Source organism: Nuphar pumila, chromosome 1, assembly GCF_984573655.1.
Source record: "Nuphar pumila chromosome 1, dmNupPumi1.hap1.1, whole genome shotgun sequence".
NCBI classification, from domain to species: Eukaryota; Viridiplantae; Streptophyta; class Magnoliopsida; order Nymphaeales; family Nymphaeaceae; genus Nuphar; species Nuphar pumila.
The window spans coordinates 32,286,288-32,304,518 of NC_143249.1; the positions used below are offsets into that span (position 1 = coordinate 32,286,288).

At 37.1% G+C, this 18,231-nt stretch overlaps 1 pseudogene across 1 annotated transcript; it reads right to left on the bottom strand.

Annotated features, from left to right (window-relative positions):
- Positions 1–16,022: 16,022 nt before the first annotated feature.
- LOC149848597 (protein BYPASS1-LIKE pseudogene) lies at positions 16,023–17,898 on the bottom strand (annotated as a pseudogene). The gene has a single exon (XR_016430283.1). The product of XR_016430283.1 is annotated as a protein BYPASS1-LIKE pseudogene (transcript).
- Positions 17,899–18,231: the final 333 nt, after the last annotated feature.

The window sequence follows — 18,231 nt, forward strand, 5'->3', positions numbered from 1 at the left end:
CCACCTGATATTTGTTCCTTGCACTTAGGGTTTATGACAGCCTGGCTCGGCAAACTACCCTCAGGCCTCCTATTTAGCGCTTCTAATAATTGTCCCATTTGCGTCTCCAATTTTGCAATGGATTGCGTATGGGAGTTTAGCATCTGGTTACACTTCTCGAAAGCATTTTGATTAGAGGTTTTCACCTCTTGAAATGCTTGGAAAAGTCTCTTCTCAAATGATGTTTGCGGTGCAGACTCCTGGGAAGTATGGGAGGAGTAAGGAGTAGCTTGAGGGTAGCTCGACCTCTGAAATGTCTGAGTGAATGACTGTGGCCGAGCTGGCTGTTGGGGAGAGATCTGAGTGGAAGCCTGGGGATTCTTCCACAAGAAATTTGGATGATTACGCCACCCTGAATTGTATGTAGCTAAATATGAGCTTTTCATGGGTCTGGTGTATCCCTGAGCAGCCTGAACTTGTTCTTGCACAAATTCAGGATACTAAGATGTTGAAGGGCACTCAGTGACAACATATGCTGGACTGGCACACAATGCGCACACCTGATGTGGTTGGGATGGGCCCGCGAGAAGTTGGTCCAACTTTTAAGAAAGCATGTCTACCTTGCTTTGTATCTCAGCAGTCGGGCCAATCTCGAGAACACCACCCTGCTTTACTCCGCTAGGTGTGACTCTCTCAGAATGGGAGGTAGAGGCATGATGCAATGAATTCTCTATAAGAGTATCAAATAAACTCCATGCCTCATCCTCGCTTTTCAGCATAAATATTCCTTTATATGAAGAATCGATCATCTGACTATTCCTGTTAGACAATCCATCATAGAAGCTCTACACCGGTTGCCATTTCGGCACCTGATGATGGGGACATTTCCTAAGGAGATCCTTCATCCTCGCCCAGGTCTCATGAAATTGTTCGTCACCCAATTCAGAGAAACTGGTGATAGCTTACCGAAATTGATTAGTCCTACCTACGGGAAAGTATTTTTTCAGGAACTCCTTTTGCAACTGATCCCATGACCCTATCTCTATAGTATCTAAGGATTTTAGCCAATACTTGGCTTTATCCTTCAATAAAAATGGGAAGAGGGTCAATTTCAATGTGTCGCATCCAAAATTATGTATCTTCACTATAGAACAGATTTTGAGGAACTCATCTAAATGTCGGTAGAGATCCTCATGACTAAGACCATATAAAGATGGCAATATCTGAATAACACTGGCTTTAATCTCATAATATGGCACCCCGACATTGGGTCTCCTAATGCAGGACGCTTGGGTGTACTCTGTGGGAAGGAAGTACTCCCTCAGAGAACAAGTGGGCACTGATGGATCAATATCACCCATTTCATTTGGACTTTGAGAAGAATGTAAAATTCTCTCTAAGTCATCGATAAAAGAATATAATGAGACATCTAACGCCCTTCGGCCTTTCATACACTGGTACTAAGCCCAGATGTATGCACCCAAACCTAATCTAACTACCAAACACAAACTAACAAATAAACAGAAAACACAAATACGAACAATAAACTAGTCTAATCAAGGCAGATTACTCTAATTATGCTAAAGAAATTCAAATAACACAAATAAATCTAAATCACAAAATTAGCACACACAAGAAATCACAAACTATGTTTTTTAAAACTCACCTGTTTAATCGTTCCTTGTAGCATGCAATATAGTGAATCCTAGAAAGGCATTACGTGAATCTTATATGTACTAACTATGTGAAACCTATATTCACTTACTAACCCTAAAAACTAAAAAATAAAAATACTTGAAATTTTAATAAACTAAAATATTAGAGAAATTGTTTATCAAGTGTCGTTCCCCGGCAATGGCGCCAAATTTTGTTGTATTTTTCAAATAGAATTTTTAAAAGGATATTTTCAATGAAAACATTGGAAAATCGACAACCAAATATAAGAAACTGACTTTCCACATATGTGGCAAGTACGGATTGAACCCACAAGAAACGGGACAATAATCATAATTTCTCTTAATAATTCACTTTATTAAAATTTCAAAAAGTCTACAATACAAATTACAATGAATTCAGCAAGCAAATTCTAACTAGAAAAAAAAAAATAACGCCTAAACTCTACTAAGCAAGCATTCTTTCATCCCAGGGGTATTTTCATCCGTTTATATGGGATCCAATCAATTCTTCAACACGAATACACACTTCGTCCTGCAATATACTTGCCAACCTAAGCAAAACAAAAGAGAAAAAATAGTACATAAATTCAAGAATTAAAAAGATTATTAATTCTAATAATTATTAGTACCAAGCGCTAACTTAACTAAGATTATACTACAATGAAAAGAATCTACTAAATATTTCCTAATGCACTCTAGCATAGATTATACAAACAAAAAATTTGGCTTGCTAGGTTAAATCAAGGTGATCGAGGAGGGATGGCGTTGTTGGTGCCACGACTGCAGACTGATAAGGGTCTGTCATACCCAGCAAATGGTCAAAAATATGAAAGGGGAAGAGATTTCAAACGCCTGGATTATAGTCATTCTTTTTATTATTATCATATTGTTATCTAGATTAGATACTTCATCAACTTTGGATTTCCAAATGGTCATAGTTTTAAGTTGGGAATCATTGGTTGTTTCCAGGATGTGAATAACATAATTACATGTCATGTACTACAATAGATCCTGAGAATGTGTAGATCTGAACCACACGACCTGCACATGTGAATCTGTTAGAAAAAAAATGTCCTAGCATGTGAATAACCTATGTACATGAGAGGTTAGTTGGTATACCTCACGATTATGCAGATCAGACAGCACAATCTACATGCAAATTGTTGAATCGGTCTGCAAAACATTTCCAGATCTCAAAATAGTTGCCTACATGACGTGTATTACGGTGGATCTTAAAATTTTCAGATCCATGGCCTACAACGTGTGTGTGTTGTAGTGGTATACGCAAAGTCGGCTAGGACCATGTCCCAACCATCTCATATGTGAATGTCATACTTTCGCATATGCGACTCTACTGTGAACATAAGCTTGCCATCGGATTCATGGTAGTCAAGTTACAGCAAGTGCATCTCCGCTATTAACTTAAATCTGTCATGGAACTCATGATAGTCATGTTGCAGTACATACGAATTCGCTATGAACTTGCAGTTGTCATTGAATATATGACTGCCATATGGCAGCATATGCCAATCTGTTACAAACATGAGTCTGGCCTTGAAATCATGACAACCATACTGAAGCTTATAAAGATATGCGATGAATACAAATCTACTATCTAAATTATGATGGTCATATTCCAAATCTACTATGAACCTGAAGTTGCCATAAGATTTGCTTATGAAATATGTGTTACATCTGAGATTCACTATTATGCACATACTCATAGTAGGTCTGAGATTTACTATTATGCAAATACATTGGCTTTGGTAAAAGCTCACTTTAGTGTATATGTTTAGATAGCATGGTGATTTTATTATATGCTTATAAAAAGAATGTTATATGTTGATGAATGTGGCAAGTGAATGAGATATCCATGACATATTCATGTCGCGCATAGTTTTATATGTAATTGACATTTGAAGGTTACGACCAATATTTCAATGCATGAACTGCCTGTTGTTAAATGCATATTTTTATTATAATTGCACAAATAAGAAAAACTACAAGGGCACGATAGTACAAGATTGAAACTGAGCATGACAAATCCTTGTGGTGCCATATGGGCACTTATAATGCTAATTGATTTGCATATAATTGCATCATGATTGCATGTAAATATTATGACATGTCTTGTGCCGGTTGATCTATGCTTGTTCTGCAAAAAAAAATGCATAATAAAGGATGTTTTCCATGCCATGATCATGTGAAAGCTCAAAATCGAGCTTGCGGCCTTGTGGGACCATTGTAGTGACATACGAGCACTTATAAAAAGTTGTACTTGAGACTTGCCTTAGGAGTGCATGGTCAGTGGGGTACAAAACGTACACCTGAGCTCATAAATGAAACTTTAAAATGCTGTAAGTATAAGTACTCAACTCAGAATCGAGCCAAAATTCTAAGAAACTAGGGTTGGTGCCAATTGGGCATTCGATGGGTAATGTGCATACACTAAGATCACTTAAGTGTGGGTTAGGATTTTGGAAATCTCATGTGGTGCAATGACTTGCACACAAAAACAAACAAGAATGAAAAATATGCACACATAACCTAAATATGGGATTCTGGGTATACCTGAAAAATGTTATATGTTACCGGTTTCTCAGGATACTGGGTATACCTGAAAATGGTATATGTTACTGATTTCTCAGGGCTCTGGGTATACCTGAAAGATGGTATGTGTTACTGGACCTAAGGTTTACCTTGGAGAGGGTAGATAGTACAACCTCTGTGGGAAAGTTTCATTTTTGTGAGAACTAAGCATCTCACCCGATCCCCAGTCCTCGGAGTTAGGGGGGCAGAACTACCAAAGCATTCTAGGTGGTAGATCCAAGTCTTCTGCAGAAGTTATACCAGGGTGCATCCTAATTCTAGTTCTAGCCATTGAGAACTACTCTCTCGGTCATGGACCGTCTCCTTTGGATATCCGTATGGCTAGTCATACGGAGAATTAATTTGAAAAGCATAATAGACCCCCGTGTGGTCTCGGTCCGCTACGATGTTGAATGCATGTGTGTACCCATAGGGTAATTAACAAGAGAAACATTAAGTCATTACACTTTTGAAAAGTCTTCAAGTATACATACAATGCTAGATGTTGCATTTGTTATCGTATGATTGTGATTCACTCGTGTGATACATAGCTTAGCAATGTTTTCCTTTACATTCAAAATGTGATAAGCTAAATATGATTCATTTATATGATGTATCATTTATTGATATTTTTCTTTATGTAATAAATCATAAAATGCTTGTATTGAGTGAAGTGTACATTCAAAATTTGTTTGAATAGTTGGGATTGCTTATATCAATGTGGTGCACATATACTTGTACACATGACACTGAGCACATTCATATTGATATAATGCTTCTTACTCAGATGGGGTAGTCTGACCCCTTCTGAATTAATATTTTCAGAAAACAAATAAAGATGGGCAATTGCAATCGTCACTGCGGACGGCGCCACGAGGCCATATCTTCTGTGGATGTCCTGAGGAACTCTGACTTTAAGAAATTCATTAAATTTGTTATTTATGACTTGTAAGATTCCAAGGCAAGATTTTAATTCGCCTAATGTTATTGAGTTTGTGCTATCACCTGTAACCCGCCCAAATTATTTGACTGGGGGATTAATAAAATATTTTTGTTGTCGTTTAAAAAAAAATTATTCTAAAATTTTGGGGTTAAATATTTTGGGCATTACAATTATGATATCATAGCAGGACAAGAATATATGGTTCACGGCCTTCCAGTGATCCTGCAAGAGCTCTGTAAGTATATAGTATTTGAATTAAATTATTTTTATTGCTTGAAGAAATTGAATAAACTATTACATGAATATCGAGAATCTAGATATATTGCTAGGAACACTATTAAACTTATGTTATGGTCAAGTTAGATCGAAAAACTTATAATAGTTTGTTTGCTCGACTAGACGGCTTGGGAAGCTAGGTGTGATGATCTCTTGAATTCACTGAATGACTTATCTAGGGTTGTGACACAACAAGCAATCACAATGCCAAGTTAGGATAAATAACGAAGAATCTTTAAATAGTGAACTAGAATAAAAATATAATTCAAAAATTTTTGCTATTTATGTTCTTTGAAAATAAAGGTGAATGTTGTGGAATTGAATTTCAATTGGATGATTGTAAGTCTTAATACTTAGATTTGACTAATTTAAGTTCTTAAAGTCTTACGCATAGATATATAAGTTTTATTGGATGTAGACTTCACTCAAAAAAAAAAAACGATCCTGAATCTGACACCAGACTTTAATCGAATCCTATCAGGAATATAGGATCTGACAAATCGAGATTAGATACGCGTTGAACACTGAATCATATCTGAGTCAATTGATATCTTTAGGTCATATATCGCTTCCTATTAAATAAAGGCTATGCCACTATGGATTCAAAAAGAGATTTTATATATCTTGAATAGGACTCTGCATACTCTAAACGAGACACGAGGTTCAAATTTCAATTTGTTTTGAAGTTTTCATTTGGAATAACACGCATGCTCTGGTCCCTTGTATAGTGATAAGGATACCATATGGATGAGCATTATAAGATTTTGCATAAGGCATAAATGGGAACATTATTTATTAAAAAGGGACAGGCTTCTCTTCTCATAGTGTTATAACTAACGATGAAAAAAAATAATATTAATAATAAAATAGAATAAAGCACGGATTGGATCTTGGAAATTACCTGAGAGATTTTCATTGGATAACATACGAGGAAAAACCCATCATTAACGTGGGGTTTTCTTTATTTCCTCGCTTGACGTGAAGCTCCAATCAAGAAGGAGAACGTTGTTTCGTGGGCTCGATCCACCGAATAAGAGTAAGAGCATTTTATCTTTATGTGTGTACTTAGTGGCATGGAGTACATGTATCCAGCCTATTGTTTAAAAAAAACATAGGAAAATATGAAGTTATGCAGCCATGGTTTCTATAAAGTCTGAAATTTACTGTTGCTTGAACGTCTAGAAATTTTATCCGAACCATCATGTTATTGGATGTTAAATCGTCAATTAGTGGTTGCTGAAAATTTTTGTAGTAAGGGGTATAATATCCTTATGCATGTATTTGGTGCTTGTAGTATGAATATTCTACAATATTTTTTGGTATGTAAGAGGACATGGGTTGGTTGTATCAAAGTATGCTCGTGCAGATCATTCTATTAAACGTACTCAAACTGAGCATCCTATTTATTAATGGTGAACGACTAAGTTGTTAGTTGAATACGCAGCCGGACCCTTACGCATGCAAGATGATAACTTTTATCTTCATATGTTAGAGTTAGAGGAATATCGAAATGGAAGGACTGTCTCATGCCTATATAGTTGTTTCTTGTTGCTACGGTTAATCTACTTGAGTCATAATTTATGTTTACGCATAAGTTTGTGTTGTATCGTTGGTACCAAACTTAGAAAAAAAAATCGGCATATGTTAGCATCCTTACAATTAATCTTCAGAGTCATACCCAAATGAAGAATTTGCATATGCTAGTATTCAAAAAAAAAGTATTACAACACGTTGTTCCATCGTTAATGTGAATTATATCCTGATCTTTTGTTATGTACAGGTCTGGTCACATGTCCTGCACACACATATAAACTGTCACAAAAAAATAAAAATAAAATAAAAAGGGTGTAATACCATATCACCTTCACCATGATGCATACATCCATTGCACGCAAGTGTGTGGTCATATTAATGGGAAGTTGGTTTTGCATATACATGTACCCTAATGTGTTTCTATACTTAAATCTATTGAATGTGATTTCTCGTTGGTAGATATAGTGTTAAGTATGACGCCCATGGGCCATGGAGTGGCTGATAGCAAAATGCATGGCCTTAACACGCCTAACAAGCTTGTTGGGTGGGTTTTAGGTTGAATAAAAAAAATAGGATGTGAACCGGCTGGATGATGCATACCCCCAACCGGCTACCTATAATGGTACACCTACTCGATCATGCCTATTACTCGCAGCAGACCTGAGATATTGGGTTGAATGAAGGTGATCGAGGAGGGATGGCGCTGCTGGTGCTACGGCTGTAGACCGATAAGGGTCTGTCATACCCAGCAAACGATCAAAAATATGAAAGGTGAAGAGATTTTAAACGCTTGCATTATAGTCATTCTTTTTATTATTACCATATTGTTATCTAGATTAGATACTTCATCAACTTTGGATTTCGAAATGGTCATAGTTTTAAGTTGGGTATCATTGGTTGTTTCCAACATGTGAATATCATACTTACATGTCATGTACTATGGTAGATCCTGAGAACGTGTAGATCTGAACCACACGACCTGCACACGTGAATCTGTTAGAAAAAAATGTCCCAGCATGTGAATAACCTATGTACATGAGAGGTTAGTTGGTATACCTCACGATTGTGCAGATCAGACAGCACAATCTACATGCAAATTGTTGAATCGGTCTGCAAAACATCTCCAGCTCTCAAAATAGTTGCCTACATGACGTGTATTACGGTGGATCTTAAAAATTTCAGATCCATGGCCTACAACGTGTGTGTGTTGTAGTGGTATACGCAAAGTCGGCTAGGACCATGTCTCAACCATCTCATATGTGAATGTCATATTTCCGCATATGTGACTCCGTTGTGAACATAAGCTTGCCATCGGATTCATGGTAGTCAAGTTAGAGCAAGTGCGTCTCCGCTATGAACTTAAACCTGTCATGGAACTCATGATAGTCAAGTTGCAGTACATACGAATCCGCTATGAACTTATAGATGTCATTGAATATATGATTGTCATATGGCAGCATATGCCAATCTGTTACAGACATGAGTCTGCCCTTGAAATCATGACAGTCATACTGAAGCTCATAAAGATATGCGATGAATACAAATCTACTATTTAAATTATGACGATCATATTGCAAATCTACTATGAACCTGAAGCTGCCATAAGATTTGCTTATGAAATATGTGTTACATCTGAGATTCACTATTATGCACATACTCAGAGTAGGTTTGAGATTTACTATTATGCACATACATTGGCTATGGTAAAAGCTCACTTTAGTGCATATGTTTAGACAGCATGATGATTTTATTATATGCTTATGAAAAGAATATTATATGTTGATGAATGTGGCAAGTGAATGAGATATCTATGACTTATTCATGTCGCACATAGTTTTATATATAATTGACATATGAAGGTTACGACCAATGTTTCAATGCATAAACTGCTTGTTGTTAAATGCATATTTTTGTTATAATTGCACAAATAAGAAAAACTATAAGGGCACGATAGTACAAGATTGAAACTAGGCATGCCAAATCCTTGTGGTGCCATATGGGCACTTATGATGCTAATTGATTTGCATATAATTGCATCATGATTGCATGTAAATATTATGACATGTCTCGTGTCAGTTGATCTATGCTTGTTCTGCAAAAATTTGCATAATAAAAGACGTTTTTCATGCCATGATCATGTGAAAACTCAAAACTGAGATTGCAGTCTTGCGGGACCATTGTAGTGTCATACGAGTACTTATGAAAAGTTATACTTGAGACATGCCATAGGAGTGCATGGTCAGTGGGGGTACGAAACGTACACCCGAGCTCAGAAATGAAACTCTAAAATGTTGTAAGTATAAGTACTCAACTCAGAGTCGAGCCAAAATTCTGAGAAATTATGGTTGGTGCCTATTGGGCATTCGATGGGTAATGTGCATACACTAAGATCACCCTGAGTGTAGGTTGAGATTTTGGAAATTCCTTATGGTGCAATGACATGCATACAAAAATAAACAAGAATGAAAAATATTCTGGGTATACCTGAAAGACGATATATGTTACCAGTTTTTCGAGATACTTGGTATACCTGAAAATGGTATATGTTACTGGTTTCTCAGGGCTCTGAGTACACCTAAAAGACGGTGTATGTTACCAAACCCAAGGTCTATCTTGAAGAGGGTAGATGATACAAGCTCTGTCGGACAGTTTCATTTTTGTGAGAGCTAGGCGTCTCACCCGGTCCTCAGTCCTCGGAGTTAAGGGGTCAGGACTACAATGTGTCCTAGGTGGTAGATCTAAGTCTTCTACAGAAGTTATCAGGGTGCATCCTAATTCAAGTTTTAGCTATTAGAGAGTACTCTCTCGGTCACAGACCGTTCCCTTTGGATATTCGTACGGGTAGTCATACGGGGTATTTATTTGAAAAGCATAATAGATCCCCGTGTGGTCTCAGGTTGCTACGATGTTGAATGTTTGTGCATACCCACAGGGTAATTAACAAGAGAAACATAAAGTCAGTATACTTTTGGAAAATCTTTAAGTATACACACAATGCTACATGTTGCATTTGTTATAGTATGATTGTGATTCACTCGTGTGATGCATAGCTTAGCAATATTTTTCTTCACATTCCAAATGTGATTCATTCATACGATGTGTCATTCATTGATATTTTCTTTTATGTAATAAATCATGAAATGCTTGTATTGAGTGAACTGTACATTCAGAATTTGTTTGAATGGTTGACATTGCTTATATCAATGTGGCACACATATACTTGTACACATGACACTGAGCACATTCATATTGATATAATGCTTCTTACTCATATGGGGTAGTCTGGCCCCTTCTGAATTAATATTTTCAGAAAACAGATAAAGATGGACAATTGCAGGCGTCGCTGTGGACGGAGCCATGAGACCATATCTTCTGTGGATTTCCTGAGGAACTCTGACTTTAAGAAATTCATTAAATTTATTATTTATAACTTAGTAAGATTCCAAGGAAAGATTTAATTCGCCTAATGTTATTGAGTTTGTGCTATCACCTGTAACCCGCCCAAATTATTTGACTGTGGGATTAATAAAATATTTCTGATGTGGTCTAAAAAAAATATTTCAAAATTTTTGGGTTAAATATTTGGGGCGTTACAAGTCGTATATGTTCCCTTATCGTTTTCCTTCAGTGAACGTTTCTCTCGTGTGAAGGTCCTTGACACGAATAGAAAAAGGAGTAAACTCAACTAAAGTATTAATATCATCTACAAGCTTAGAGACAGAAACAATATTTTTCTTGATGTTAGGAGCATGAATGATATTAAAAAAGTGAGCGAAGAATTGGACATAAGAATGACAGATTTTCAATGTAGGAAATATGGTGATGAGACACATCTCCAGTGACTATACTATTTCTACCAACATAAGGAACAAGAGTTAGGAGCTTACCAACATCACCAGTAACATGAGTGGTTGCACCGAAATCAACATATCAAGTGCCCTGATCATTCTATTTTAAATTCAATTCAGCTAAAGCAGATAATAACAACTTCTTGACTTCTCTGCTATTCTTCAATTTATCTATCATTTTATTTGTCTATGATTGTTTTCCTTTATTTTAAGGATTAAATCAGCAATTAGCTTTGATATGACCCCTTTTGTTGCATAGAAAACAAGTGGGTATTGTTCTTTGCCTCTGCGAACTAGGGAGAATATTGAGTGTAGGTAATATTTTATGACTCACTTGTTCATTCCTTTCTTGACCCCCATTTTCTTGAAAATCATACCTACCACATCCTCGCCCATAGGCAACCCTTATGGCAAGAACGTCTTGTGCTCCAATGTGAGTGTGAGTGTCTTCAGAAAATCCCTTCAAAGTCATCTCATATTGCAAGAGCTTGGCACGAAGATCTTCAAATGTAGGCAAATCTGGCAAACACAATAAGGAAATAACCATCATATGATAATCGGGCCCCAATCTGCTCAAAGTTTGTTGCACCATGTCTTTGTCACTAATTGTGCATCCCACGATGGCCAATTGATTTGTAATGATCTTCATTTTGTTTAAATACTCCATGATATTCATGAGTCCTTCCTCAGTATTTGAAACTCTTTCTTTAATAATACTATTCTAGCTTGAGAAACTTGAGAATATGTCTGAACAATTTGATGCCATAACTACATAGTTGAACAGTCATCTGGGATTGCCATAAGCACCTCCTGTGACAGAGTGCAAGTGATATAGGCAATCAGCGCTTGATCTCGCTTCATACAAGATACATACTTTGGATTCCTAACATAAGTAATAGAAATGTCTCCCTCACCATTCTTGTCGTCTTGTTGTATGAATTTTGAAGGAATAGGGACAAAGCCATCCAGATGTCCAGAAAGATTCTAACTTCTTATGAATGGGATGATGTCTCTTTCAGGTTAAGAAATTGGAGTTGTTTAGTTTCTCATACACGAGTTGACTAAGAAAATTTGAAGAAAGACAAAATTGAAGAGTAGGAAATGAATCCATATTTTATTGAAATCGAAATCGAGAAAGAATAAGGTCTTTAGGATAAGAACCCAAACACAATAGGGCCTTCGAATAAAATTCAAAACAGATATTTAATAATTTTAGTGAATCTGCTGCCTTTTTTTTTAATGATCTGCTGACCCGAGGCAGAAAACTAGATTATGCAGTAAAAAACTGTTTTGAATAAAAAATTAAAATTCAACCAGTAAGAGGCATGTTACTTTGAAAATAACATGTTTTCTTTTCCAAATGAGAAAAAAATCCAAAACAGAGAGGAGCTTCAAAGGTGATATCAGTTAATCAAGGCAGATCTGAGATCATGTCCAGATCAGAATATGATGTGATGTCAATTTGGAAAAGTAGAGAGAACAAGTTTGACGTGATTTCAACCTTTGAAATCACGCATAGATCAAATCTGATCTTGCGTGATTATGTAAACTTGTTGTTTGGGTGAAATCACATGCAGCAATATGAAAAAAGAATCGTAAGAGAACAGAAAATCAGGAGAAAGAAAGAATGTCAACGTGAGCAAATCCAAGATTTGGATTTTGGAAGAAAGGGATGCACGTTAACTGGGATAGATTCAAGACGTGATTTAAAAAATAAAAATAAAAAGGAATGAACGATAAAAACAATAGAAAGAAAGAAGGCAGGGAGAATAGATATGAACCGATAGAGAGATACCTTAGAAGAAGACAAATAAACTCGACCAGATGCTCATGAGAAGAACACGATCTTCAAGGTTGGATCTTCACCTCTGATACCATGATAGAAATTGTGGATTTCATTATTCTACCATAAGAAAGGAAATAGAATAGGAGAGAGATCGTGGCTGCAGCAGAATCCTCAATTCAAGATCTGCGTATTAGGCATCTCATTAAGTATAAGGTAATACAAACATTAGGGTACAAAAATACTCTTTACATATAGACTTAAATACAATTGAATCCATCAGTTATGTGTTACATAATAAACTCGATTTGGGTCTGGATTAGATATCCAAACCCAGATATATGAAGTACGATTTCTTTTCACATACATCTCTCCAGCTCTTAAACAAAAATATAACCTGCCCCACTTACACAAAAGCTTGCAACCACCACCACCCATCCCACCAAAACACATGCTCCCAAAAATGCAACTGCATGTTTACCCTACCAAAGTTTCCTTTACACAACTTATCAAATTTTGTTTGTTTTACCCGTGAAAAACCTATTAAATGCTCCTTTTGTGTACATGAAAACAACAAATTTTACATTCACAAGGGAGCTTTAACAGTAGATAAAGAGACGTTCAATGACTTGTGTAGGATCATATGTAGAAGAAAATACCGCCTACTACCTAAGGTTTAACCCTTCAGGAATATTCATCTAGTTGGAAGTAGACTTGTTTTGCCCATGGCATTTCAGGCCTTAGCACCAAAGTTCAGGAAGTGAGATCCAGTAGTGTACGTATCGGCCTGAGTCGCCGGACCGTGTCGTATTGGCAGACAATCAAGACACAAATGACCTGAACTAGCTAATTTTCAAAAAAAAAATCTGAAAATTGGTCAAAATGATTTTTTAATATTTTTTGACACGTGTCTTTCCCTGGTTAAAAGTTGGGCAATTCACATTGATTCAGCTGAATCGATTCATGGCCCGTGAATTCTTAGAACATTGGTGAGACCATTAGCTGGGAAAAGTAAACTTGAGCTCTTATTGGATTTACTTGCAATATGGAGGTGGGATAAGTCATGGCCTGTTTGCTATATCCAGAGATATCAGATAAAAAATTGCACATAAGCCACTAAACATAAATCTAAAAATAAAAGCAAAATTCAAAGAGAATCATACTGCATTTGGTTAAAATCTATGTAACACGGACTCTTCTAACAGAGCAATCCCATAGCACAAAATTTGGGCATTAAGCAACTGATCGCCCTCCATCAGGCTTTGGGCCCCACAACTGACAGGCCATGTCCCAAAGATGGAGGGTGATAAGGTGATTAATGCGCAAATATTTGTGCAATCATATTGGGACTGATCTTTACACTAACCAAGTTCAGTTTTATATATATATATATATATATATATATATATATATATATATATATATATATATATATATATATATATATATTTATTTATTTATTTATTTTTATTTTTTTTTTTTTTAAGTACCCCATTTGCTCCCGCATCTAGGTTAAAATTTATGGCTAGTAGAAAATACCACCACTTGGTGGTTTGTAGAAAAATCGGTTGTAAAGCTATCATAATTTCTTAAAAAACAGCACAAATGACATTTTGGAGTGGCAGGGGGTACTTTAACCTTTTGGCAGGAAAAAGGATCTCAACATTCGTTGCCTAATAATGTGAAAATGCACCATCTTCTTGTCCCCAATAAGTCAAAACCAGAGGGATAAACGATAAATATTTGGTAACACTATAGTGGCAAAAATACTATAAAATTGGCAGGAAAAGGTTCAAATACATGTTTTTCCTCTATCAGCATGCAGCAGAATTGCCTCAAACCAATCAACCTGTGAATGAGCTGAAACCAGACAAAAGGTTAAACACGAAAACATCATGTTCACGCCCTCACAGAAACTCACGAATCTTTCCTTTCAAGAAAATAAAATAGTGGACAACGAATAGCACGAGTGCATATTTCTTTAACCATATTGAGAATAATCTTATTGAAGGCAAAACCATCTTCAGTATATAAAATGCCAGCAAATGAGAAAAGGCCAATAAAGGGGGGTGGGGGTAGGGACCAAACTCAAAACAAAAGAAAGTAACCACGTAAAGAAAGCATAACAGAATAAAGCCCACTAAAGGAAAACAAATTAGAAAGATGCGTCTCTAAGCTACTGATTTGGACATCAAAATTGGGTCCCTCGGTTGTATGATCGATAATTCATTAGCTACTTAAGACTCCCCAACTGGAAAATAAATTCCTAAATCCAAATTTTTTTGTTAGCTTTTATATGAGGAAATATCCAAGAAAAGTGAAGATTCCATTTTTATTCGTCTAAGACCTTCAAGAATCAGAATGAGTTTGAAACACCATCAAGACTTTAATCCCTCATGTATGCATATGGATAGAACTAGCACATCAAACGCACACAAAGGTCCTTCACATTAAATACCTTGTCAGCTTTATGCTTCTGAACGGCAGCATTTAGCTGATCCAACTAACTTCCTAGAAATTAACAGAATCAAGCTCACCAAACAAGGTTCAACCGGTCATTAGACAAAAGGTTCTGCCTTAGCAACAGTGCCCAATTCCTGGAGTTGGCAGAAATATGCAAAACTATGTCTAGAACCTAGGAGTGTGTTGCAGTTGATACCTAAGAATAAAGGCACAATCATGTTGATACCATTTGATAGTTAGGTGCATGAATGGCAATAACAAGACCAAATATACAAACACAACATCTTAATCTATTCTGAAACTGGAAATTACAACAGTTGCCACAAAAGACACAACTGATCTTCTATAAAATAAACATTAAGGAAAGAAGAGAAAAGATAAGACTAAGCAATTAAATATAAGTGTTCAATCAACCGTTAAGGTTGTATGCATAATCACTCTTCTCACCATCAAAAAATGTACAAAAAATTTCTTTAAAGACCATAGATCATAGAGCCCAAACATGAGAACTTGTTATTACAATCAGTCACAAGGTGTTTGAACATAGGCAGAAATGCATTAAAAAACATACTGAAAACAACTATAATGTCAACATTCAGCAGAAAACTTTGTTTGAATATTAAACTAAGCAGTGTGCTTGTATATTTGCAAGTAGGCACAAAAATCTGTTAATAGATATAGTAAACTTTAGACATTGCAGTTCAATCAGGCATAGGATCTGGATGGTTAAGAAAATGAAAAAATAAATGGAGATAACCATGTCTGTTATCGATGCTATACCCCTTGTGAAAATCCTTATTTATCATAATCATATTCAAACTAAATCACATCCCCACACATCTTTAAAAAAAAGGGATACAGATAAAAATAAACAAAAGAAAACAAGCAAAACACCCACAACCTGTCTTATAATGGGGAGGGATAAGTCAACCTGATTGTTGAACTACAGGGTATGAAATTCAGTATTTAGGATATTGTCAGAAATGTTACAGCAACGACACAAAACAAAATATAACACCAGTGTATGGTGAGGGCCATCCTTTTTTTGTACAGAATATATAGTAGATACAGAGGATGCTACCTGATTCCATCATATCACATATTCACAGGAACATTTTATTCTTGGCAGGTAGGGAAATGGGAGGCATACTTATGTCCTTTCCTTCCATTAAAAGGATAGAGTCACATCCAGAAAGCAACATGCTCAAAAGAAAAAAACAATAAAATTGCAAAATTTTACATCAAGATAACCACCCAACTGGCACAGCATACTATTCAGAATTTTGTGGCCTTCCCAAACAATCAAGACCCTCAGTTCGGCTAAGGACGATCCTGTGGAATACATTCCTGACCTGGCGCTCAAGTGGATCAAGCCCATCTCTCAATGCTTCACATACCTGAGCTAGCTCCTCAACTCCTTGCCTAACTTCCTTCTGCCTGCCCTCAGCCAACGGGAAGTGGATGGAGTCTGCCAGTTCTGTCATATGGTGGGCAGAGTTCTCAATCTGGTGTATTTCCTTAAGCAGCCCACAAGAATTCTTCCGATCCCTCTTCTTTGACTCTTCCACTATTCTCTCATGTAGAGAAAGTACAGAAGCGGCCCATGAGAAATGTCGTGGAACCGAGAAATGTATCTGAATACCCCTATCCTGACAAGGAATCGCTGCTACAAGGGCCCACATTACGAAGAGAAGAATTGTGTTCATAGTGTACACAAGAACAGAAAGCCCACCAGTTGCCAATATATCATTGCTCCGAGGTGGGTTCAGGTTGCTCCCAATAGCTTGAAGCTGGCGGGCAGCTGACCAAGAGCGACACACACTCCAAGAGAGGGATCTAAAATGGCCAACTGATCGTTCCTTGCTGGAATTCCGTCCAAAAGACCTATTTCTCTGAGCCAGAACCGACCCTGCTTCCTTCTCATCAAGCATCCCGATTGCCACATCAGTAAGAGCTTTCTTTGCCCTACGAAACTGCCCCTCTCCGAGGGTACAATGGCGTGCATCCAGTGCAGACAGTACAATTTCAAGCTGCCTACGCCATCTTCGGACATTTTCGATTCCATCACGGATAGCGTTGCAGAGATCAAGGGCTTTGACACTACGTTCAAAGAATTCAGAGGTCTGGCGATCAAGAGGGGGTTTAGCAAACTGGAACCGATGGTTATGAAGGATCACCCTAAACTCTTCTTGGCAGGCAAGGAAAGCATCGAGGAGGCAGCGGATCCATGATAAGGAAAGAAGCTCATCAGGGTTACAAGCAGCAAGATCATGAAATTTCTCCGTGACCATCCGCTGGAAAGCCTCAAGCCTCTGCTCTTGTGCAGATCCTGATTCGGAACTCCCTTCCATGGAATGAACCTGGTCACGTCTAAGACTCAAAATCGAACGGCCGAATGTCGCAAAAGGCACAGAAGAACCCTGATAATCCGTATAAGGCATTCTCACAAGAGACAGCTTCTCACCATTCCACACAAAAAGCAAAGACAACCCAGTGCTTATACAGAAGAAATCACGGAACGGGAAGGAAGAAGAATCAGCATCCGGATTGAATCAAAAAGTAACCAAAAAAAATTTGGTAACCCTAAGACAGTGAATGTATGAAAAAAGGAGAGATTTCTAACAAAGAACCGGAAACATTATGAAACATGAACTTCCCCTAATTTGCCAAAAAACGAAAGGAAGAGGCAATATTTCAACCATAAAAAACCTAAATTTTATAGGCATTCACCGTATAAACATCAAAAAAGAGCAAAAGTAAGAATTGGAAGAACGAATTCGATGCTCAGAAGAAGATACTGAACCATCAAACGTGGGAAAAAGAAGGAAAAACCCTTGAATCCCCAAACTCAACACCAAACCCTAAAATCACCCTCACAATCAAATTCCTTCCTATCTCCAACCCATGAACCCTAGAATCAACACAAACCACCGCCCAACGCGCAGAACAACGCCTCCGGCACCCTAATCGCTTAGAACGCCAGAACAAGAAGGGTAAACAAAACCCTATATCCAAGAGCACCGCAAAAATTTCACACAGAACCTGTTCCGGAGCCAAACCCACGCAGAATCCCGCATAGACAAGCTGCCCTATTTGCGAGAGAAACGAAACGCTAAAGTTTCGGAGCTAGGGCTTCGCGAT